Consider the following 25922-nt stretch of genomic DNA (forward strand, 5'->3'; position numbering starts at 1 on the left):
GAAATTTGATGGGAATTGCATTCAATCTTTAGATTGCTTTTGATAAGATGGACATTTTTGCTAAATTAATCTTACAAATCCATGAGCCTGGGATACATTTGATATATTCTTTATTTTTTTTTTCTTCAGAGACTTGAAGTTTTTTTCCCCACTTGGTTAGAGTTAGGCAAAGATATTTTATATTATTTGTGGCTATTGTGATGGGTGTTGTTTCCTTAATTTCTTTCTCATATATTATTGTATATAGGAGAGTTACTAATTTTAAAAAAGTTAATATTGTAACCCACCACTTTGCTGAAAGTGTTTATCAGCTGTAGATGTTCTCTGGTAGAATTTTGTAAGTCACTTATGTTTACTCTATCATCTGCAAGTAGTGATACTTTTTCTTCTTTGTATTTTCTTGTATACAAGAAAATTTGTATTTTCTTGATCTCCTTTAGTTGTCTATGTTGAATAGATATGGAGAGAGTGGGTAGCTTTTTCTTGTCCCTGACTTTAGTGGAATTGCTTTAAGTTTCTCTCCATTTAATTTGATGTTGGCTATTGGCTTGCTGTGTATTGTTTTTATTGTGTTTAAGTATGTGTTTTGTATCCCTGATCTCTCTAAGACCTTTAAACTAAAGGAGTGTTGGATTTTGTCAAAGGCTTCTTCAGCATCTAATGAGATGACCATGTGATTTTTTTTCCTTTCAGTTTGTTTATATGGTGGATTACATTGATGGAATTTTCATATGTTGAACCATGCCTGCATCCCTGGGATGAAGCCTACTTGATCATGGTGGATGATGTTTTTGATGTGTTCTTAGATTCAGTTTGCAAATATTTTGTTGAGTATTTTTGCATCAATGTTCATAAGGGAGATTGGCCTGAAATTCTCTTTCTTTGTTGAGTTTTGTAGACAATATAAATTGCTAATGTTTATTTAAGTTTTTTATTTAAATAATTTATTCAGATTATATCTCAATTGTTATCCCCTCACTTGTATCTTCACCTTCTCCCCTCCCTACCCTGCTCTTTCACCCTATTCTCCTCTCCTAGGCCTGTGACAGAAGGGAAACTCCTCCCCCACCATATCAGATCTCATCCAGATAGCCTGCTTCCTCTGAGAGCCACCATGCTTCCCCACCAAGGGGAAGTGGTCAACAGGGGGCACTAGAGTTCATGTCAGAGTCAGTCCCCATTCTCCACACAACTGTGGAGAATGCACTATCCATTGGCTAGATCTGAGTAGGGGGGTCTAGGTTTACTGCATGCATTGTCCTTGGTTGGTACAGTAGTTTGTACAGGTGCCCCTTGGGTCCAGATCTGCCAGCCTTGATGGTTCCAGGACTCTCTGGGTTCTTCTATTTCCCCATTCTCCCATATCTATCTCACCTGGAGTCCCAATGGGAAGTCCCAGCATCTGTCCCAATCCCTTGCTGAGTGAAGACTCTCAGAAGACATTCATGTTGTGCTAGTGTCCAATTATAAGTGAATATGTACCATGTGTTTCTTTCTGGGTCTGGGTTAACTCACTCAGGATGATCATTTCTAGTTCCATCCATTTGCCTGCAAATTTCAAGATTTCCTTATTTTTAATAGCTGAGTATCATTCCATAGTGTAAATGTACTACAGTTTCTTTATCCATTCTTCTACTGAGGGACATCTAGGTTGTTTCCAGATTCTGGCTATTATGAATAAGGCTGCTACGAACATAGTTGAGCAAATGTCCTTGCTGTGTGGTGAAGCATCTTTTGGGTATATTCCAAGGAGTGGAATAGTTGGGTCTTGAGGTAGCCCTATTCCCAATTTCCTGAAAAAGCGCCAGATTGATTTTCAAAGTGGTTGCATAAGTTTGCACTCCCACTATCAATGAAGGAGTGTTCCCCTTTCTTCACATTCTTGCCAGCAGGTGATGTCACTTGAATTTTTTATCTTAGCCATTCTGATGGGTATAAGATGGAATCTCAGTCATTTTGATATGCATTTCTCTGATGACTAAAGACTTTGAGCATTTCTCTAAGTGTTTCTCAGCCATTCGATATTTCTCTGTAGAGAATTCATTGTTTAGCTCTGAAATCCATTTTTTAATTAGGTTATTTGGTTTGGTGGTGTTTAATTTCTTGAGTTCTTTATATATTTTGTATATTAGCCCTTTGAGGGTTTGTGAAGATCTTTTCCCAGTCAGTCAGCTATGGCTTTGTTCTGTTGACAGTGTCTTTGGCTTCACAGAAGCTTCTCAGCCTCATGAGGTCCCATTTATTAATTGTTGACCATAGAGTCTGTGCTGTTGGAGTTCTGTTAAGAAAGTTGTCTCCTGTGCCAATGAGTTCAAGGCTCTTGCCCACTTTTTCTTCTAACAGATTTAGTGTCTCTGATTTTATGTTGAGGTCTTTAATCCACTTGGACTTGAGTTTTGTGCATGGTGATAAATATGGATCTACCTGCATTTTCCTACATGTAGACATCCAGTTAGACCAGCACCATTTGTTGAAGATAGTATCCTTTTTCCATTGTATATATTTGACTTCTTTGTCAGAAGTCAAGTGTCCATAGGTGTATGGATTTATTTCTGGGTCTTAGATTTGATTCCATTGATCAACTAGCCTATTATTAATAATATTTTATAATTAATAACTGGTATTATTTACCGCACTATCAAATCAATAAAAGACACCAACACCTGATAAATTTTAGATAGGCCTTATTTTACATGGGGCTGGGCAGATATTACCCCTTAAATTATCTTTACCCCCCAGCCCCACATCTCATACGAATTGCTCTAATCATTCCTGTCTGGGCTACTTCCCATGCATAATCCATAAATACTTGCATATGCTTCTTGGCTGGGCTGCTTTCCTTCATCCACACCTACCCGGGCATGTGCTTCTCTCCATGGTAACCCATGGTGCTCTGCTTCCTTCCTTCTCCTTTGCCTGTCTCCCATGATCCTCTCTCCTTTGAAGCCCGAGAATCTTCACTATGCCTACCTCATTTCTGCTCTTCCCAGGACTTTATTTGGCCAATAAGGGACAGTTGGAGAACATTCCTTACATCACATGGGTTAAGGACATGGTTCAACATTCATAACGATGCTCATGGCTGGGTGGTACCCAGATCTCAGGGCACTCAAATCAGCATCTGAAAACACAGGGCACAAGACACTCCTCCAACGGTTGACTCTTTTTGTGGTTTAGGTATCAGGGTGACTGTGCCCTCACAGAATGAGGTCAGCAATGTTCCTTCTGTTTCTATTTTGTGGAATAGTTTGAGGAGTATTGGTATTAGCTTTTCTTTGAAAGTCTGGTTAGAATTCTGTGCTAAAACCATTTGGTCCTGGGCTTTTTATGGTTGGAAGGCTTTTAATGACTCCTTTTATTTTTTTAGGAGTTATATGGGTCTATTTAAATTATTTACCTGATTTTTATTTAACTTTGGTAAGTGTTATCTATCAAGAACTTCATCCATTTCCTTTAGATTTTTCCAATTTTGTGGCGTACAAGTGTTTGAAGTAAGACCTAATGACTCTTTGGATTTCCTCAGTGTTTGTTGTTATGTCCCCCTTTTCATTTCTGATTTTGTTAATTTGGATAGCGTCTCTCTACCTTTTAGTTAGTTTGGCTAAGGATTTGTCTATCTTGTTGATTTTTCTCAAGGAACCAACCCTTTGTTCCATTAATTCTTTGTATTATTCTCTTTGTTCCTGAGTTACTAATTTCAGCCCTGAGTTTGATTATTTCCTACCATGTACTCCTCTTGGGTGTATGTGCTTCTATTTGTTCTAGAGCTTTCAGCTGTGCTTTTAAATTGCTAGTATGGGAACTCTCCAATCTCTTCATAAAGGCACTTAATGCCCTGAACTTTCCTGTTAGTACTGCTTTCATTGTGTCCCATAAGTTTGGATATGTTGTGGCTTCTTTTTCATTAAACTCTATAAAGTCTTTAATTTCTTTTTTTTTTTTTTTAAATTTTTTCCCTTTATGTATTGGTCAGGGAGTAGAGAATTCAGTTTCAATGAGTTTGTAGGCTTTCTGTTGTTTCTGTTGTTCTTGAGTAGTTCCAGCTTTAATCTGTGGTGGACTGATAAGATACAGGGGGTTATTTCAATTTTCTTGCATCTGTTGAGGCTTGCCTTGTGTCTCGAATATGGTCGGTTTTGGAGAGGGTTCAATGAGGTGCTGAGAAGAAGGTATATCCTTTTGTGTTTGGGTGAAATGTTCTGTAAATATCTGTTAGGTCCATTTGATTCATAATGTCTGTCTGTTACTTTTGTTATTTCTTTGTTTAGTTTCTGTCTGGATGACCTGTCCATTGGCGAAAGAGGGGTGCTGAAGTTTCCTGCTATTAATGTGTGTGGTTTGATGTGTGATTTAAGATTTAGTAGTGTTTCTCTGTACTTGCCTTTTATTAGATATGTTGTGTTTTTTCTTTCTTGGTCTTACAGATTTTACCCAATGTGTGAGTCTGGGTTGAGGTGCAGGTGCAAGAAGCTAATTTCACTCCTTTAAGTACAGAACTTTACAGCTGAGACTTTATATCCTAGCACCACTGGAAGGGCAGAAGGATCTGGTTTTAGGCAGAAAGACCAAGTTGCAGGCTGGTATACTTTGGTAGCAGCTTGCTCTGTGACAGTCATAGAGTAACAGGTGGCAGATGTCTGCACTGTCAGCAGGAGGAGGGTGCAGCAGGAGGAGGGTGCAGCAGGAGGAGGGTGCAGCAGGAGGAGGGTGCAGCAGGAGGAGGGTGCAGCAGGGGGAGGGTGCAGTAGGAGAAGGGTGCAGTAGGAGAAATCTGGCAGGTTGTCCTCAGATGATTTCAGTCTTCCAGGTAAAACAGGAGGTGAGACCATCATTTAACATTGAAAATGTGGTAAGAAATGATGGAAATTTGAAAGAAGAAGGAACAAGAAGACTGTTAAGAGTTGCTGTTGCAGACATACTGCAAAGGGAGACATTTTCTCCTGCTCTGTGATGAGCTAGGGAAAAGCACTTGTGTGGGGGCTGTTGTAGAGTTCTGCCTACCACAGAGGCTAAAAGACTTTAGCTAAGGATTTGAAATAATTAAGACTTGAAATTTGTTTGGTCTTATGAATATTAAAATTGATAATTTTTAAGAGTCCACGACAATTCTGAATTTACACATAAAATGTTTTACCCGTCAGCTTTTGCATCAGTACAATTTACAGCTGTTCCCAAATGCCTTTTCCCCTTGTGGTCTTTTAGGTTTTTGTTCTGATCACAAGGCCTGTTGTTTTACAATGCACGAACGCGTGGGCTCTCATTTAGTCAAAAGACATGTGTGTGGCTTGACCTTGGCCACCTGTCTGTGGAGTTCTATACTTACCTCCTGTTTGTGGTTGTCTAAGGCTGTTTTTAACTTAGCACAGACAAATCAGATACAATACGTCTCCCTACACCTGTTGCTTATCTGTCCTTAAGTGTCTCCATAACTATTAGAAAGTTTAAGTTCCCTTTCACATTGCTTCTTTTTCTTTCTTTCTGTGTATGAATTCACACGTGTGCGTTAGCATGCAGGTGTCGGAGGATAACCTTAGCTGCTGTTCCTCCGTCATCTCCCGCCTTGTTTTGTTTTGGGAGTGAGTCCCTCAGGGACCTGGGACTTTGTCAAATGGGCGAGACTAGTTGTTCCAGTGAGTTCCAGGCACCTGCCTGCTTCTGCTTCTCATCTCAAGATTGTTAGGATTAGAGTGTACAGCACCATGCCGGGCTTTGTGTGGGGGTCCTGGGGTCTGACTTAGCTCTGAGTGCATGCTCCCTTGACTGAGCCATCTCTCCAACCTCTTCCTATGGTTGGTGAGCATTGCTTGACTTTTTTTCTTCCTTCAGGTGGAACTTTAAAATTTTTTTTCTTACTTGCTCTCACATGAATGCCAGTGTGTATAAGGAAAGAGAATGTTTTGGTGTTAGCTATTCCATTATAGTTTATAAATAATGTACATTTGATAATCCAGCACTTACTAGGAAAAGAATCAGAGGTATAGGGAAGAATTAAAACACCCGTGTTTCTTTAAAAGGCTCAGTGCTTTTTACACCAGCCTCTTCTTAATGTTCACGGTGTGAACCTAAATATAGTTCTTATAACTTCGCTGCTGGACCAGTGATGGCACAGGGTTACATGAATAACACCATGGGGCTTCTAGCATGCCAAATCCTTTCTGCACAAACTTCTTGAATATTTCATAAGTAAAGATTCACAAAAAGGTGACATTGCTCTATTTATCCCTATCTGAGATATGAAAAAGATGAAACTAAAAAGAAGCATATCTGAAATGGAAAGTTATTGTAAGAATATTGAATATATTACCCTTTTGAAAGACCTGCCATCTTTATACACAAACACATTTTCATGTAATGCAAAATCTGATTTTGCTAATTTGCCAGAGGAAAATGCCAAATTAGTGATTAATTTGGTTCCATCAAGATGTTTATTAGAACCTGATTATAGCAGTGTATATGCAACAAATGTCATTTCTTACCATTCAAAATCTTAAAGTTACCTACGAATAAATGCAGTGTCATTTGCCTAGTTTAAATTTCCATTTTATGACACTAATGATTTTTAATATTAAGTCTATAACTGAGCAGAAAAACAATAAGAGGAAAGTTAATATTATTGGTAGCTGGCTTTGTAAGTATGTAGAAAGTCAGGCACGGAAGAATTCTGGAGCTAATTTTGCGGTGTAGGTGACATTAACCAGCTGTCAGAACTAATCCATAGTTTTATGGCATAATGGAATATGGATGTGACTATGTACAGTGATCTGGAGCCGCTGCATGACTCTTCTCCAGGCTGCTGCTTCAGGCTTTATTTGCCTTATACATTTTGTTATCCTTGTTTGTTTTCATTATTCTAGGACCAGTGTCCACTCAGCAGTTCATAGTTTTCTACCTGTGGCTAAATTAGCATGTTTATTAGGCACAGTAAGAGACTAGCAACTAACAATAGGATTGAGCAGTTATTACAGCATTCTGTTATCAAAGTGATTTACAACATAGAGGTTCATTTTTTTAAAATAACATTTTTTCTATCATTTTTCCATTCAGTATTTTTGGACTGTGTTTGACTTGGATAATAACTGAAGCCCTGGAAAATGAAAAGGGGGAGGCGGGGCCATACTATAGAGAACAGTCTTGGATGGATTAGATGCTTAATGACAAGGGCCTCAAGAGGTAGCACAAGATAGCCTAGAACTTTTGATGTACCCACTCCCGCCCCCCGAGTCACTCTTATGGCAAAGATGAAGAACACAAGAGTCAAGCATACTGATGCAAACACCTTATATATAAAATTTGTTAGATCACCTTTCATGTTTTCTATCTGTGCTTTTACCTAATTTTTTTTCCAGTATTAGCTGCAGTGTCAGAAAATACACATAACATTATATTATTTATCATGGTAAAATACATGTAGAATACAAAATTAAGTATTTAAAAACATACCGTATGGTGGCATGAAGTACATTTATACTGTTGAATAATCACACTATGTAGTTCCAGTGCCAACAATACATTTCCCCAGGCTGGGTATGGTGACTCATTACTGTGACCCTTAACTCAGGAGGCCTGAGCTGCATGATTGCTGTGGGTTGGAGGGCAGCTCAGGCTACACAATAAGACCTTGTCACCAACCAACCAACCAACAAACAAATAGACAAATGTCAAATAAAACCAAAACAAAGCATCAAAACACCTTTACTCAAAACAAACAGCGCAAACATAAAACCTAAAAAAAAAAAAAAAGACTCTTGGAAACCATCAATCCACTTTCTGTGTCTGTGGGTTTGCCTGTTCTGAACATTTCATAAGATACAGTCATAAGCAGGTGAACTTTGTGTCTCACGTTTGTCATTAGGCAGTATGTTCTCAGTGTTTACGCACGCAATGGCATGTGTTGGAAATTCATCATATCCCATTGTAACCCATCTGTTAGCTATACGTGCTCAGGACAGCAGTATCTACACATGTGCTCACTGATCTTAGATGTCACACGAAGCATCGCACATCACCGCCCTAAGGTTTTATGTTTCTCTTTGCAGAACACAGCAAGGTAGAGGGACTCTTCTACAGAACTCGGACATGGAAGGAAAAGCACTGGTAAGTTACAGAAAAATAGCATCAGTGCAGTCCAAAGTGGAGTTCTACTGCCTTATTGAAACTGTAAAAATGTAGATTCTCTCAAAATCTCAGTCTCCGTTACTATTGTCAAACACACAATCACTCAACAGCGGTCGGTAGGAAGCCAGCGATCAGCAGCTGGTCATCTTAACTGTGGCTTTCCTTTTTGCATCCTTTAGTGTTTGCTGGGACACATCTTACCCCTCTACAAAACTACAGCACTCACGGGGTGCTTCCCCATTTCCCCTCAACCTTATATACCAATTTTTACATGTGTTTTTCAGTCTCCTCTTGCTGTCCAGAGATATCTTAAGTCTGACATCATGTGGGACTTTGATTTAAGATTTAAAAGTACTCCATCCCCTCAAGGTTTATTACCCAATTAGGATCTGAGCCGCATAACTATTTCATTATCCACAGAGCCTGAGAGGAGTGCCTTAGAATTAACTTAAAGGCTTGGAAAATAAGATATATGGGTCAAATGATAGGGACTGGCAATTTGTAACTTGGAGAAATGAAGGCTGGAATCTTTAATGCATAAAGGGCTGCCTTATGCAGGATGGATGGACTTTCTGTCTTTTACAAGAATAGAACAGGAGGAAGTAGAGTTAAACCATAGCAGGCAGGATTTAGATTAAAAATGAAAAGCTTCCTAATGCCGGAGACTATAAGGTGGTTTGTCAGTGTCCTCTCTAGGCTCCAGAAGCTATTTAAGGAAAACAAATTGGAAGCAAAGAGTTATTTTTATTGTTAGTATTATTGGTTGGGAGATGTTCCCAACTGCCTTTCTTTGTGAGTGCTTAGGGTAGGACGAATATCTACCTGCCACAGATGAGCGCATGCATGATCCTCCAGCCCTGAGGAGATGCTTTCCTCTTTAGGCTTGTCAGTACAGCAGAGAGAGAGAGAGAGAGAGAGAGAGAGAGAGAGAGAGAGAGAGAGAGAGAGAGAGAGAGAGAGGAGCTGCTGAACACATTTAAGTAAGTAAGTTCTACTTTTGAAGTAAATAAAACAAAACACACACAACACAGGTGGTATAGTAGCTACCCAGCCCTAAGACAGAGTGATTGTTTCAAAGGGTCAAAGGGTCAAAATTCATCCACACAGATGAATTTCTTCCTATTTAGTACCTGGGACACTGGATGAATAAGGCAGCACCAAACCTTAGGCAACATTTTTACTTCCACACTCTGGAGGTCTGGACTGGTCTGGATCCACATCTCAGCAATCTAGGGTTTGTGGCCTGGGTCTCCTTAGAGATACACCTTTAATGCCACTTCCATAAAAACCGCGATTAAAGACAATCCAGAAACTACTCACCCTGTTTCACATCGTAAGAAACACTGTGCACAAGACAGAAAATAAATATACCTGTAAAATAGAATGGAGATACCCATTCCCCCCCCCCCCCAACCCTTTTCAAGGCATTCGGTGATACCATTGAGCTCTAACTATCATCAAAGAAGCGAAGAAGAAACCAGTCCGAGGGAACACTGATTTCTCTGAAGGTATCGGGGTGCAGGGCCACGGATTCCCCACTGCTTTCTCTGGAGAGCCCCTCCCACCTATCTCCTCTCAGATCTGAACGGACTGACCTGCTGCCTTCACCTGCTGCTGTAGGTCCCTGCCAGTGTGTGCTTGCTCGTTTGGTGTTACACCTGCACCTCCTGACATAACCTACGCAGCAGCGTCTCCCTGGTGCTTTACACATAAGGACTTGGAGGTCCTGATGGAGACAGATGGGTTGAAACGGCTTTTGAAGGACTGCTGCGCTGGCATGGAGTGGGAGGAGGGGGGCGTGTGGGTGCGGCTGAGAGGCTCCTGCAACAAACCTTGGGTCTAAATGTGAAGCACCAAGGTTAGAACCTTGTTTTGACTTGTGAGATAAAGTGATAAGAATTAACATTTATTGTGGCATGGAGAACACGTAGCAGCACTGACAGTAGGTGCCGGCACATAAAGAGAAACATTTGACGACGAAAGGGTGTAAGTTGTCCGTTATGTGAAATTACTACACGGCACAATGATCCTTATTCATATGTCAGCTGAATCCAGCATCTGGTTATTCGCACTTCAATCTGAACTGGGTTTCACACAGCTCAGGTTTCCAGATTTCTTGCTTTGGTAGCTCGTTGTCTGTCCAGAACAGACACAGCAGCCTAAGATGGCCCGGAGACTCCTCTCAGCAGCTAAGAGCATGTCCTATTTTGTTTCCTGAGTCTGGATGAAAAACTGACCAGAATAGATTTGGGGGGGGGGGGAGCAGAGGGTCTACTCGGTCCACAGGTTACAGTCTATGATGCAGTTAAGGCAGGAACCCAGCACAGGAAGTTGGAGGCAGGAACTGAGGCAGATGCGGAAGGACAATGCTTATGGGCTTGTTTCCAGCCTCACAGTTCTGCTACTGTTTCTATACAGCTCGGGACTTCCTGCCCAGGGCTGGCTCTGCACACCGCCATTCGTTAGCAATAAAGAAGATGCCCCCACTCTCCACTCAACTGTGGAGAATGTCCTGTCCATTGGCTAGATCTGGGTAGGGGTTTAAAGTTTACTGCACGTATTGTCCTTGGCTGGTGCCATAGTTTGAGCAGGACCCCTGGACCCAAATCTGCCTATCACAATGTTCTTCTTGTAGGTTTATAGGACCCTCTGGATCCTTCTACTTTCAGTCACAGGCATAGGGGAGGGGAGTAAGGGGAAAATGGGAGAGAGGGAGGAATGGGAAGATACAAGGAATGGGATAAACACTGAGATGTAATATGAATAAGTTAATAAAATAAAATAAAATAAAATAAAAAGAAGACGCCCACATGCCAATCTGATGGTGGCCATTCCTCAACTGAGGCTCCCTCTTCCAAAAGTGTCTCTGGTTTGTGTCAAGTTAGCACAACCAAATGCTTGTCGGTTTTAACACCAATACATCATTATCGAACCATACCCTCTCTTTTCTTGTTTATCCCTGAGATCTCATGTTAACATCCCAATAATAAAATATAGTTCAACTCTAGAGATCTCGTGGTCTTTAAAAATTGTAAACACTTTAAAAGTCCAAGGTCTTTAAAAAAAAAAATCTGAAATCCTTGTGGGCCCCGGTAAAATCCAAAATAAGTTACAGATTTTCTTAATCTGCACTAGCAAACTAGGCCAGAATTGCAAACAAATCAAAACAAAACCAGAATTCGACAGTGTGGAAAGCTCCCTGTCTGATGTCTGGAACTCAGTTATGATCTTCTGGGCTCCCAAGGGCTTGGCAGTCCCAGCTCTTCAGTTCTGCCATCCACAACACACGGCTTGTCTCTCAGCTCAACCTGGCTTCGCTTCTCACCTGCTGCTGTTCTTGGTGGCTGTCCCATGGTCCTGGCATCTCAGTATACTGGGGTCTCCACTGCAACCGTGACTGGCTGCACTTCCACCAACTGTTTCTTGTGGGTTTTCGGGGACTCCGAGTCTGCCATTGGTGCTAACCCTTAGAGTCTCTCTTCAGTTCTGGGGTTTACATAGCCGCTGAGGTTGCACCTCCACCAATGGCCTCCTGCCCTGTCACGTGATGCCAAGCCTCGGCTGCTCTCCATGAGCCTCCATGCTGTCAAAACCAGCACCATACGAGACTGTTTGGCTCCCTCAGGAACACAGTTTCCGTGTGCTGACACTGAGGAAATACTTCCCACAAGACTTCACCTCAGTCACATCAGTCTCTTCTGAGTCTCGCTGTTATTTCAGTCCCGGCTAATCATCATCCATTATCTCAGCAGAACAAAGGTTTCGCCCTCACAGATTTTTAATTCAAATCCATCACACAAATGGCCCCGATATAGGCTTTGCTTCCTACTGAAACTTACAAATTCTGGCCGCCACAGTCTGCATTTCCCTCGGCGTTCTTACTGTCTTAGCTCCCACAGTATCTTAGTAGGCTCCCAGCACCCAGTGGCTTTTCCAGCCAAAAGTTCCCCAAGCCTCCACTTTGCTGCCACAAAACAGTCCAAGGTATAGAGACAACATGGTTAGGTCCATCAGAGAAACACACTGTGTTCCTAGTACCAATCTATCCTTTAGTTTGCTTTCTGATGCTCTAATAAAACACTGACCAGAACAACCTGGGAGGAAAGGGTTTATTTGGCTAATAGGTTACAAGCCATCCTTGAGAGAGGCCAAGGTGGGAAGCTGGCTACGGGGTCTGAAGCCAAGACTATGCAGGAGCAGTGCTTACGGCTTTTCTCCCAGGCTCATTTTCAGGTCCCTTCATGATACAGACACAAGACTGGGTTTGGCAAAGCTCCCCCCCCTCCCCACCCCCATCCATCGGGCTAGGGCCTTCTCCAGCAATTAACAGTCAAGAAAATGCTCCACCGGCCAAGCTGCTGGAGGCGCTTTCTCTGTTGCAGTTCCATTTTTCCAGGGGTCTTAAGTTTGTGCCACGAGGACAGACACCAAGCAGCACAGTGCTTGCTGCGCGCCGGGAGGACACACATTTGAAGCCGAGCACCTATGTCTGGCTGCATACAACTGCCTGCGGCTCCAGGTGCAGGGAATTCAATTTCTCCTTGTGGCCTCCAGGGGCACACACACACACACACACACACACACACACACACACACACACCTGTCCACAGGGTGGACTTTCCACTTATATAATTATTCATGATGTTTGAGTTGCCAGCTGGTAAATAATACTAAACTTTAAAATAGTTTGATGCTGTACTGCAAAGAGACCATTTTGCTGACATTTCTAAGCCGCAACAATTGGCATATTGTTCTAATTGCCTTAGAGGCTTTTCCTAAAGGAAACATATTTGTTTCCAGGACTAGACAGTTCTGGCACAATTGTAATTTCCTAACGTTAGGCTGAGAAGAAATTTAATCAGAGCTTTTTAAATTTGGCAACATCAAGATTTCTCCTGTGTCTTTGGCAAAAGCTAAATAGAGAACTAGGTTTCTTGCTCACAAACATTGCCCAGGACAGAAAAACAAACACAAAATACATCAAGAATTAGCCAAACACACTCAAGGGAAGTCTTTCTCCTTACCTGTGTTGATCCTGGGCTTGGCATTGCTTTAAAGTTTGACAAAAATGGTAGTCTATATTTTTGATTTTGAGATAGAAAATTAAGGCACAAATAAAATAAAATAAAATAAAATAAAATATAGCAAAGCTCAAAGGTAAACTCTTGCAGTAAAGAAAAGGAAATGGAAATTAGCATCATGGGGTCAAAGGTGACCTTCAGCAACACCTTTCGGCTTCTGTGAACCTCTAGAGCAGTGGTTCTCAACCTGTGGCTAGAGATCCCTTTGAGGTTGACTGACCCTTTCACAGGGGTCACATATTAGATATTCTGCATATCAGATATTTATAATACAATTCATGGCAGTAGCAAAATCAGTTATGAAGTAGCAACAAAAATAATTTTATCATGTGTGTGGGTCACTACAAGTTGAGGAACTATACAAAAGGGTCGCAGCAGCAGCAGGAAGGTGGGATCACTGCACCAGAGCTGTTGTCTGACCTGAGCTGCAGCCCTGCCTGTTGTCAGTTTTGTGTTTGTTTGCTTCTCTCATTTCCCTTGAAGGAAGAACGACTTATCCCAAATTCTTGGCAGCCTCGTTGATCCGCTGCACAACCAAGGACTTTTGTGTATTTCAATTCCTAATTGTAAACATTGTGACAAGCATTGGCAAGCTAGGGAGTTGGCAGCACTGGCATGACGTCATAGAAAATAATTTCCTTTGTTTTATTTCTAAGAGGCTTCCAAGTTTCCCCGCAGCAAGTCTGGCTTTTATCTCAAGTTCTGAGAGAGCCGTGTACCAGATGTCAGAACCCAGACATTATCTCTGCCTTCTAAGGACCTTGCCCAGCCTGACCTGGATTGCCTCTCTTCCAGGGCTGAATGCAAGCCTCTTGAATAACACTCCATTTCTTGAGGCCAATGGGCTTTTTTCTCTGTCTTTTTCTTCACCTTTGTCTCAGGTAACGAATGATCTCTCTCCTTTACACAGAAGCACGGAAGTGATCCTCCAGCTCCGTCATCTCCTTCAGGCCTTTTCAGAGAGGAGTTGTTGTCCACCTAGATTTTATCTTTTATAAACATGCAGGTATAGACAGGGTATGATGTCAGTTAGCAGCAGAATCCTACACCAAAACTTGTTTACGGGTGCTTGATTAGCCCTTAGGGAGAAGACCTCGATTAATTAATAAGCTCTTCTTGAATTTTCTAGGAACCAATAACACATAGCACACCAACCTCCTCTCTCACTGGAACTTGATGAAGGCCAGGAAGACTGACTCTTTCACAGGGGCTTCTTAGACAAGATGGGGAAGCCGATGTGGGAGGAGCAGTCATGGCTACTGATGATATGAGAGATCCTAGGAGGTGGTGATGAAAGGGTGCATTGCAGGCCTCCAGTCTTAGCACACTCCTGATGGGCATTTTGGTTTTTAAATTGGGAGAGGCACAGAAGGCCCCTTTCTATTATTTTCTACCGAAGGCTTGTTTGATCTTCAGGATTTTCTACCCTCAGAATCTCCCCCCAGTGGAGCTCCTCAGTCACCCTCAGGTCTGACTTAGAGGCCTCCCTTGTGCATGTCACATAGGTTTAATCACATTGTGATTCCTCGCTGTGTTAGTTAACTCTTCTATTGCTGTGAGGAAATACTGTGACCCAAAGCAAATCAGAGGAGGAGGGTTTGTTCTGGCTTATGGCAGGGAAGGCATGGCAACTGTCAGGATCACATTTTCATCCACACACAGGATGAAGAAGGAGGAGGAGGAGGAAGAGGAGAAGAGGAAGAAAAGGAAGAAGAAGGAGGAGGAAGAGGAAGGAGAACAAGGAAGATGAAGGGGAGGAGGGGATGCACAGCAGGCTCTCACATCCTAAAGGTGAAGTCTCCTCACCTCCATAACCTTGGCAAACGCCATCACCAACTAGAGAACAAGCACTCGAACACACGAGCCCACAGGATACAGTCACTTGTACCCATGGGGAATGTTTACGTACACCTTCATTTATTTGTCTGTTTTATTTTGCCAGGCTGTATAAAGTTCTTGTGATCAAAGACCAGTCTATTTCTCTTCATATTCCATCGCCTCTGGACTCAGTACACATTAGTTTAAAAAGGGGTGGTGGTGAAGTTTTGGCTAGACGAATGAATGAGTTATTATTATGATTATAATCATTTTCATATTACATATAAACAAACATATGTGATGAGTAATAGATTCAAGGTTCAGAGAGAATTGAATGGTGGACAAAAAAAAAAAAAAAAAAAAAAAAAAAAGAGATCCAGCAGTAAGGGTAGAGTTCAGCATCACTGCTTGGTGATCCTACTATCTTCGGCTTTCTCTTACCTCCTTGGTGCCCTCTGTCACCTGCTTGTCAATCTTAATTTCATGGTTGAAAACTGTAGCCTCTCCCTGAACCTCCCTGGCTTTGTCCTCAGCCTAACATTAGCGCTATCTAATACCGCTCTTGCACCCATGGATAAAGAGGCTGTTGAAAAGTTTTCTTCTGTGCTGACCCACCTCACTTTGAATCCACGGCCACCAGCTTTCTCTTAATGCTGCCACCAGTCATTTTATTTGCCTCTAATCCACTCCGTCCTCAGATCTCAGGTGATGACTTTCCACCACCTCGCTCTCCTCAAATAGCATTGTTTCCTCCTTTTTTTGATGTCACTTGGTGATGTTTTTTTTTTTTTCCCTCTACAGCAGGAAGATGAAAATGACTCTGATTTCACAGTGTTCCTAGTGTGAATTGTTCAGGATGAAGTAGATAGCCACCTTCTACATGGCTCCCACCCCTTTCATTTCCTCAAGAACATCATTCCAGAAATTCTGGTGTTTCTTATAAAGTCATATCTCATACTCTATAATGTTATATTCTTATATATGTGGTGTGTCATTATTTCTATTTTAAAAAATACCCCTTTTGGCTGGGTGTGGTGATGCATACCTTTAATCTCAGCACTCAGCAAGCAGAGGCAGATGGATCTTTGTGAGTTCGAGACCAGCCTGGTCTACAAAGTGAGTACAGGACAGCCAGGGCTACACAGGGAAATCTTGTCTCAAAAAACCAAAGAAGAAGAAGAAAACCCGAACAACAACAACAACAACAACAACAACAACAAAAACCTTGATTAAATCTTACTTTGTCCCCAATTCTTTGTACCAATTCTCCAACACTATTATCTCTCAGTTAGATATTGTATATTATTTACCCTTTCCATTAAACACGATTTTGCCCTGACCTGGAAACTTATATGAAAATCCTGCCCTGTTTCATTTAAAAGACAAGCCAGATGTCACAGTGGCGACAAGACCCAGCATGCTTTGCAACTGTTGCCTCATCTTTCCTCATTTCTCCTTACTCTTGCTCTTGCTGCCTTTGTCCTTGCACCCATGACCTCTTTCTTCTGCGCAAGTGCCAGTTTAGAGTTTTCACACTGGCTCTTTTCTTTGCAACATTCTTCCTCTAGAAATTTGCATGCCTAGTTGTGTCACCTCTAAGAGTCATGTTTTATTTGTTTGTTAAAAAAAATTTTTTTTTTGGTTCTTTGAGACAGGGTTTCTCTGTGTAGCCTTGGCTGTCCTAGACTTGCTTTGTAGACCAGGCTCGCCTTGAACTCACAGCAATCTGCCCACCTCTTCCTCCCGAGTGATGGGATTAAAGGCGTTGGCCACTATGCTCGGCCCAAGTATCATATTTTAATGAGGTCTGCTTAGAAAAAAGACAAAATATAACAATTGCAACTCTACCATAGCTCTTCTGATCTTCCTAGCACAATTTTTCTTTTCTTTTTTCTTTCTTTCTTTCTTTCTTTCTTTCTTTCTTTCTTTCTTTCTTTCTTTCTTCTTCTTGTTTCTCAAGTCAGGGTTTCTCTGTGTAGCACCAGCGGTCCTGGGATTCTGTAAACAAGGCTGGACTTGAACTCACAGAGACCCACCTGCCTCTGCCTCCTGAGTGCTGGGGTTAAAGGCTTGTGCTATCACCTCCTTGTTCACATTTTCTTCCTCTTTTATATTATGCTTCCCCTTCCCAGCATAATTTGTTATTTATTTATTTATTTATTAAATTTATTGTTGATTGTCTGTCCTCCACAATAGAATACAAATTCTATGACTTTGTTATGGACACTTTGTTATGACTCCTGATATATCTTAAATAATTAGCTATCACAGCATAGTACAAGCATCTAATAAATATTTTCCTATTTGTCTCCATACTTTGTGTGTGCATGCGGGCCCACACTTCAATGTTAGGTATCTTCCTCAAGTATAGGCTCTGCATTATTATTTTGAGACAAGGGCGCTCACTGAACCTAGGGCTCACCTTTAGTCTGGAATGGCTAGCCAGCACCCTCCCAGGATTCTTTGTCTCTTCCTCCCCAGCGTTAGGATTAAAGGTGTAGGTAGGTCACTATGTCTATATGGTGTTTTTGTTTTGTTTAAATGTGAGTGCTGAATTCAACTGAGTTCGAGATTCTCAAAGAGCAGCATGCTCTTTTTTGACTGAGCCATCTCTCCTGTCCTTGTCTTTTTTTTGAGACACAGCTCTTGCTGCCCTGGAACTTACTATATGGTTTATGCCAGCCACAAATGTCTGGTGGTACTCCTGACTCTGCCTCCTGAGTGCCAAGAGTTCAGGCAAGAACCAGTAAATACTATTTTAAAAACATATCATAATTGCACAATGGAAGAGTTACCAGTTGTTTGTGGAAAAATTAGGCATACTAGTTATATGTAAATAAAATAAAATTACTGTTATCTTCTTAATACTGAAAGGTAGGCATTGGATTGTTTAAGTAATAAGTAAATGGAAATAGTACTCTGTTGTCTACAAATATTTATTAATGGGTCTTATGTATTAGTCATTATCATGAGTTCTAGACTTACAGTACTGAACAAGACAAATACCTTGACCTCATTCAGTTATATTCTAGCGTACTCTGTTACACACTGACATATTTAATATAAAACCAAGCTGTACTCCTTATGAGCTTTGCCAGATTAATAATTTTATATTTTATTCAGTTATTCTCTAAATTATTATATCCCACTTATTAAGATCATGGATGTTGGAATTAAAGAGAAAAAGAATTAAATTAAAAGCAATTTTAGATAGTATACAAAATATTTCATTTTTTTTAACATTTTCTTTCACATGTACATGTCACTGAACTTAGCTCACATTTTTCCTACCATTACCTTCTCCCTACATGTCTTCTGCTTTTGTGTCATAAACATTTAAATCTAGATTTTGTGCAAGTAAGAAGTGTGATATTTTTCTTTCTTTCTTCCTCAACACTACTCTTTCTTGCTCACCCTCTTGTCTTACTTTTTGTCTGTCTTTTCTCTCTACATTGTCCTCTTTCTGTATATTCATATTTGTGCATGCGTATGCACACACAGACACACAGACACAGACACACACAGACACACACAGACACACACACACACACACACACACACACACACACACTCCCCATGTGAAGGAAAACATGCAGTATTTTGTCTTGGCTTAACTACACACGGCCTATTCTGCCATTGGCAAGCTATTTAACCTACAATGTCAATAACATAAATGCCTACAGTGAAAGACCATTTTCTTAGACTGTCAGGACTGACTCTTTCAAGTTTAATATTTCTAGATTTACATCTCTTAGTCCTAAAGGAACACACAAAAGACATTTTTAGCTCTGATATATAACATTAAATGTCAATATGGAAAAAAATAAATAAATTTGAGATGTGTGAGTGTCTTATAAATTCTTTTGTTTGCTTTAAATGTCAGTCATATTACTTCAAGCATTTATTGTATATCTTAGATGTTTTGTGTTGAATGGAACCTCTAGGATTATGTAAAGGAAACACATATTATATTCAACATAAATATTTAGTAATATAAACATTATACAATTAACATATTTGCCTACCAAGTTATTGCTGCAAAACCAGGATGTATAATCTGCATGAATTTTATAAAATATAGTTCGAAAGAGCATTGAGTGATTTCTTAAGCTCTGATTTCTATTCTAAAAACACGAAATTTGTTGTTAGCCCACACAGAAGATGTGGTAAGATCACCACACATTAGAATTGGCTTTTGCCAGCCTTTGATTGTAAGAGTGCCTCCTGTGTACCTGGATCAACCTCTGCCCAGCCAGTTTTGTTCCATAGCAGTTACTGAAGTTTTGAATCATGGAGAAGTCCCACGAGGCTCACTTTTAGCCATCCCTGTGAGCAGTACCATGCTTCCATCTTGTTGTCACCTGCCTGTCATTTGCAGCTGTGCAGCTTACAGCACCCTTGGCACGGCATGCTGCAACAAACTGTCCTGTTGTAACGTGGATAGTTAAAAATGATGACAATTCAGGATAAGTTAATTATTTGAGGTGTTTTCAGTAGTCAGACTTTTAGATAAACAGTTGTCTGTTGTACCAAATATAGTTGTTAGAAGCAGTTCAAGAATTAGAAACACATATACCGAATTTAACACACTCCATTTGCAGACAAACCCCATAATAATGATTTTAATTACTGTCACTGTACAAAAAGCTGGTAAATATTTAGAGGAGAATCTTTAGGACCATTAAACAATTCAGTATCGTTTGAAGACTTTTACATTTTCTTAAAATTTTTTTTTCACATGAGAAATTTTTGAAAAAAAAGTTCTACATTGTTTAAAGAAGAGAAGACACTGAAACAAATGGTATCTGGGGTTGGTATGTGACCCTATGGGAAGGCTAAAGGACTTCCTCTGAGAACCTTCAATATTCATTAGGCATATGCGCATCATACACACACACACACAGTACTTATATTTCCTGTTGTATATGTATACACATACATGTTTGTATGTTCACATTTCCTTAATTTTTTTCCATGTTATATTCATATTATCTCATAAGTGACAAGAGCCATGCCAATTTTAATTGTATTTTGGAGACTCTGAGCAAGCACTAAGTATATTATAAGCATTTCTAGTTAGATTAGATAAAACTAATTGAATGAGTTACTTTCCACTGAAGGTGCCTGGGAGTTTCCAGGAAGTCATTAAATGGAGATTAGTGATTCTCTGCACAGATGGTCTATACTGCACAGCGGGCTTCACGTTAGACAAGGTCAGAGAGTCATTTGCTTATTCAGCCTGTTATGTTCAAATCATTCAATAATCCCACTGAAGGTTTCTGACTTGTTAGAAAAGCTGGTCAGGAGTGCAACTCAAGCCCTGTTATCTGAAAAAGAGGGAGCACTCACACAGACCTCCATGGCCAACATCCCATGACGGGCATGGGACCGTTCAAAAGTGCTGAGGCTGCTAAGGAGGCTTCGTATTTATGTTAATCTCCCTTTTGTACAACTTAAATTGGTGATTTACACATTCTATCCAGCAATGCTGTCATCATGCTTTTTAATGTTACACTTTGGAACACTTCCCTTTTTCAGTATGACAGGGCAAAATGTTCTTAATTTATATAATAAAGCATCATCAAATTTACTAATTATTTCTATTTATCCTGGGTCCCTCTTGAGCTCCAGATGGGAAGATTTTAACACGTATATCTGTAATGAGCGTGCACCTAAAGGTTTTTGTTTTCTTCGTGTCACGGACAGGATACATAAGTGTGCATGGAAACAGTGAATTTCCCAGCTTTGCGGTAGTTTTTCTCCAAGCGTCGCTCATGTAACAGCTAAGACATTTTCCCTCTTTATTAAAAATATAACTAGGAGGGAGACAGTGACACGGCCAAATGCTCCATCTATCACCCGAGACACACATTATGAAGATAAAGCTTTGTGAATTTCCAGGGGGCAAGGAATGTGTGCTTTTGAATTTCATGTTATAAAATAATTCCACGGACATGATATAAACGCCCTTGCTCTGCCGGTTGCTTCAATTTAGAAACTATGGTTATCACAAAGTCCAGCAAGTCAGGGCATGCCTCCGTCTCTCACATTCCTCAGATGCCTGGCTACCTTTAACTGTTTATATGTCAGAAGGAAGCTTAAAAACAACCCGCCATGTCAATGCGTTAAGATAACATGGGCTGGTGGAAGTCACCATGTAGCCTTTTCTTCCCAGCTGCATGTTTCTGAGGGGTTTCACGGTGTCACAACGTTCAGCTTCCTTCCCGTGGGGCCTGTAGCACAGTGGTTCCTGGATGCAGAATGGATTGGGGGCTCTCACTGTTTTTCATGTTGACAACCACAATCCTAGTGGTTTTTTTTTTTTTTTTTCAGCAAGATGCTTCAGGTCAGCCTGCTCTGCGCATGGTGTTCTGGCCTAGAGCCCTGGTGTTCAGTATTTGCGCTGTGGCAGGAGAGATGTGGTTCTCTACTGTGGAGTAGGAACCTGAAATTCTCTGATGGATTCCTGAGCCTGGCTTCATGAATGACTGCTCAGTAAATTTCTTGAAAGTTTCCAGCATTCTGAAGATCAGAACAGTTTGTGGCTCATCTGCCACCGCACTGCCCTTTGTTTGTTTGTTTCTTTTTAAAAAAATATATTTTATTAATTTGTTCATATTACATCTCAATGGTTATCCCATTCCTTGTATCCTCCCATTCCTCCCTCTCTCCCATTTTCCCCTGACTGAGGGGGACTTCCTCCCCTTGTATATGTTCATAGGGTATCAAGTCTCTTCTTGGTAGCCTGCTGTCCTTCCTCTGAGTGCCACCAGGTCTCCCCCTCCAGGGGACATGGTCAAATATGAGGCACCAGAGTACGTGTGAAAGTCAGACCCCATTGTCTTTACCATTGTCTCATGTGCTCTCTGTGCCCATGTATGTGATTTAGGGAAATGTGAGTTTCTTAGTTGTGCTGAAGTCAAAGCTTTCGTTGCTTATACTTTCATAGAGTAGTTAGTGGGAACAGGGATGTCTCTGACTCCTTTGCCTGCTCTTGGGACCCTTTTCCTCCTACTGGAAGGCCTCACTCAGCCTTGATATGAGGGTTTGTGCCTGGTCGCATTGCAATTTGTTATTCTGTCTTTGGTTGTTGTCACTGGAAGGCCTGCTCTCCTCTGGGGGACAGAGTAAGGAGTGGATCTGGGGAAAAGGACAGGTGTGGGGGGAAAACCGGGAAGATTTGAATGCGGGGGGGGGGGGGGGGACTGGGGGAAAGCCGTAGTCAAGATATAGTGTGTGAAAGAAAACATTTTAAAAGTGTTCAAAATATTTTTATTATCTTTAAGCCATTTGTCACCTAACTTGTAAGTTTCTTGGTGTCAGTTGCTATTTTCACAATTGCACGCTGGTGTGTGTGTGTATGTGTCTTCCCTTTTAGTTACTAAAATTTAGTAATATAGTAATACAGGACACTCTTTTTTTCCTATCAAGGAGGTCCAGTAAATAAAATCCCTTATGTATAAATTCCTTCATTTTAGATGTATGTGTTCTGCATGGTATGAGGCTCTGCATCCATATAAACGTGACAACTAATTAAAACATCATCTGTACTAAGCAGAACATCTCACAGGAAAACCATCCCATAAAGAGTAAACGTTATTCTTTGTGAACTGTGTATGATTCTTATATCATTAAGAAAAATTGACTTTCCAAAATGGAGTCCATTTAAGCAGGTTCTTAGGCAACACAACCACTTGCTTTTAAAATGGCTGAAAGGCCGCACTTTATATAGAAACTCTTTCTCTGTTTCTCTTTTTTAAGGTGAAGTGTTTATTGTGATTCAGATACTAACTCTGGCACTGAGAAATAAGGATTTTAAGAAGCAACTATTAAATACCCTGATGCTTTTCCTTTCTTCTATCTTGAGATGTAGCACATTCCCTTGGGGAATGTGCTTGTCGAAAGACAATTACAAAAATAATGGAATACAAAACAATTTCAACTCATATTTGTGCCTGAGACGTCACATTTACTCTAACCCATAAAACCTTTTCCACATCTCCCTCTCTTTCCTGAATGTCTTTAGTCCGTTTTGTCAACAAGCAAACATTTCTATATGTTTGGTCAAAGGCCAAAGTTAATGACAAGCAGACTGAGTCACCTCTTTGAGGACTAACCATGGGATTCCTACCCAGCATGCCCTAGGCCTGCTATGCTCACATTTTGCCAAGATAAATAACTGAAAAGCCCAGTTCATGCTTGGAAGACAAATTGAGAAAAATTTAATCATTTGTGGGGTTGATTTTTTTTCTTTTGACAGGCCAGTAGAGATCTGCATTATTGAATCCAGATTTGTGTATTCAAGCAAGACTCATGAAGCAAAGTGACTTGGCTTTCTCAGCAAGTCTGGTCAGCAGCAACGCAGGGAGCTTTTGGGAGGGTCGCAAGCGAGGCTGCCTCTGGGGAAATTCCCTGGATGCATAAAGGAGCCATTTAAAGAGCCATCAAGTATCTAGTCATTTCTAGACACAGTTGGCTGGAGTTGGGCTTCGTCACGTGATCACAGTCTCTAATAGCAACCACTGTAAATCCAACAAAACCATGGGTTTCCAGGAAACCCTCCTGCATCCTTCAGTGAAGGCCTGGGATAGAATAATAACAGGGAATCAAATAAAAGCTTGCAATGAGGAGGAAGGAAAAAGAACCAGCTGCAGGCACGGAACGAATGTCAGCAGACGGGAGGAAGGAAATGAGCAAGCATAAGGGGCTTCTGAACCGACCCGAGTTGCATCTGCGGTGTCACCAAGAGAGAAAGGCCAGCTGTGTCCTTCTGAAGTCCTACAGACCCGCACTTCCCAGGAGCGATGAGGGCCTCAGACTCTGACTCATTCTCACGAAATGCTGGCATGACTAAGGCAAACCCCAGAGTGACAATTTATCGACAAGGGAAGATACAAGTACACACGAGAGCATGACTAATGCAAGCAACCCCCCGTACGCAAATGTCCGCGAGATGCTTCGTCGTAGTTAGAAAGCACGGACCGAGGGCACGGAGCTCAGGGCCAAAGTCCTCGTCAGCGGGCTCTTTCTCCAGGGTTAAACAACTTGCCATCGGAAATGCCTGCTGATCCTGGACACTGACAGACGGGACTTTAAATGAGCAACTGAATGTGCAATGGTACTTGCCTAAGGATGTGTAACACATCTGCCTTTTGAGAGGAGTGAGTATGCCAGGTGGGCCAGGACAGTCACAGTCTGACGATATTGGCTTCCAAGATGCAGCTCTGGCAGCTTTGGCCTTGAAAAAGTGTAAGGAACTCCCTTTTCCAGTTTACTCAGGTTTTGGGGGATTGTTCAAATCTTGTCTTTAAATCCACTTCTGTTTGATGAAAACCAAGTTTACCCTGTAGCTGTGTTTACCTATTGTTACTCCCTATGACTTGTTCATCCTTTTCTTCCCTCAAGTAAGCTTGGGTATGAACTTGTGTGCCACGGGATAGAAGTTCCCTCATACATAGGTGACATCTGCAGCTATGTATCCCTCCGAGCTGCCTTTTGGCTTTGGACTGTACTGGAGTGAGATGGTCAGAGCACTTCCTGTTTCCTTGTTCTGCCTGTTTGCTCCTTGATCCAAGTAGACCATTGTGGGGGAGGGCCTCGGCAATGGATTGTGTTATTTCTACAGACCCACAGTAAGTTTCAAAAACTTTTAATATTTAATTTTAAGATGGACTCATCTATGCTTTCACTCCAAGGAGAAAACTAGACTGATATCTAAGATCTCCAGGAAATTCTTAGCTCAGTGCTGGTATGCAGAAACTGGTGGAGTTTACATTTTACATTCCCCACTGCAAAACTCCCCAGTTAATACTGGAGGTTCTAGTGTCAACAGAAAACATGGGCATGTAACTCCACTGAGTGCTTGCTACGTACCAGGCATGCTTGAATATTGGTTTATACGTTTTCTGAAAGCTACCAAATGTCCAGACATTTAGTCACAATAAATAATTCCCTAGGCCCGCCAAGGTTGCATGGAAAACAAGGGTAAGTTATGCATGTTAAATACACAAAGTATTTCTCTCTCATAGGGGAAGAATTACCTTTAAGTAAGAAGTGGATTATTATACTCTAACTAAAAATTCAATAAAGTAAAGAAATAGAACGGTAGATTTAATATCCAAAACCCACCTCTTTTATTTGAGCCACTGAACAGCCTCAGGGGGAACACAGATTCTGGCGACCCCAGCTAGGGCGTTCCATCATGATAGCAGCCATAGGAAGTTTTTATAGTATTAGAATAAAGAAAGTGATAAACATGGTGCTTTTCAAATGCACTAATGGAACATGAAGGAGAGGAGTTACGTCAAAACAGGAAATGTGTTACGAGCCCCAGACGCTGTCAGATGACATTGGGGTTGGCCTTGGGGTTGGTGGAAGCTAGGAGTCCGTACATTTCAAAAGGTTTTTCCCGACAGCCACAAGAATGGTAAGCTAGAAGTAAAAATAGAAAATAAGTAGCTGTATGGGGACTGATTTGTCTCTGGACCTGGAACATTCCAACTCTCCACACTAACTGAATTTGTAACGGGTCAGCTAGCCTTTCAGTACATTTAATACATCTGTCACTTTTCCATTGGAGCTGAGGGTAGCACCCAAAGGTGGGTATTGTCAGATGTGCTGGCAAGGCCAAGTCTCACTTCCTGTCCCAGCTTTGAAAATTCAAAGTAACTATCAAAGTGGACTGTGATAAATAAAAGCAAGGCAATTCAAGAAAGAAAAGCTATCCGTGAATGGTAAAGGGGCTCCCTTAAATAAATAGATGTGACAGCAAATACACAGATAGAACCACCTAAACCATCTTAGCCAGCCGTGCCAACTTGTGCTGGTATCAAAACCCAACCTTTATGCACATGCCAGAAAACTGGGGAACAACAGCAACACCTACACAAGTTACCCCAGCTAAGAATC

At 41.2% G+C, this 25922-nt stretch overlaps 1 long non-coding RNA gene across 1 annotated transcript in view; it reads left to right on the top strand.

The window, feature by feature from the left end:
• Positions 1–23437, top strand: part of LOC311596528 — a 98954-nt gene extending 75517 nt beyond the window's left edge. Inside the window, exons 4-5 of the long non-coding RNA XR_014778872.1 lie at positions 8037–8094; positions 23275–23437. This is a non-coding gene — a long non-coding RNA (uncharacterized lncRNA). The remainder of the gene's footprint in view (positions 1–8036; positions 8095–23274) is intronic.
• Positions 23438–25922: the final 2485 nt, after the last annotated feature.

This window comes from Acomys minous (assembly GCF_964271855.1).
Source record: "Acomys minous genome assembly, chromosome: 4".
Taxonomy (NCBI): domain Eukaryota; kingdom Metazoa; phylum Chordata; class Mammalia; order Rodentia; family Muridae; genus Acomys; species Acomys minous.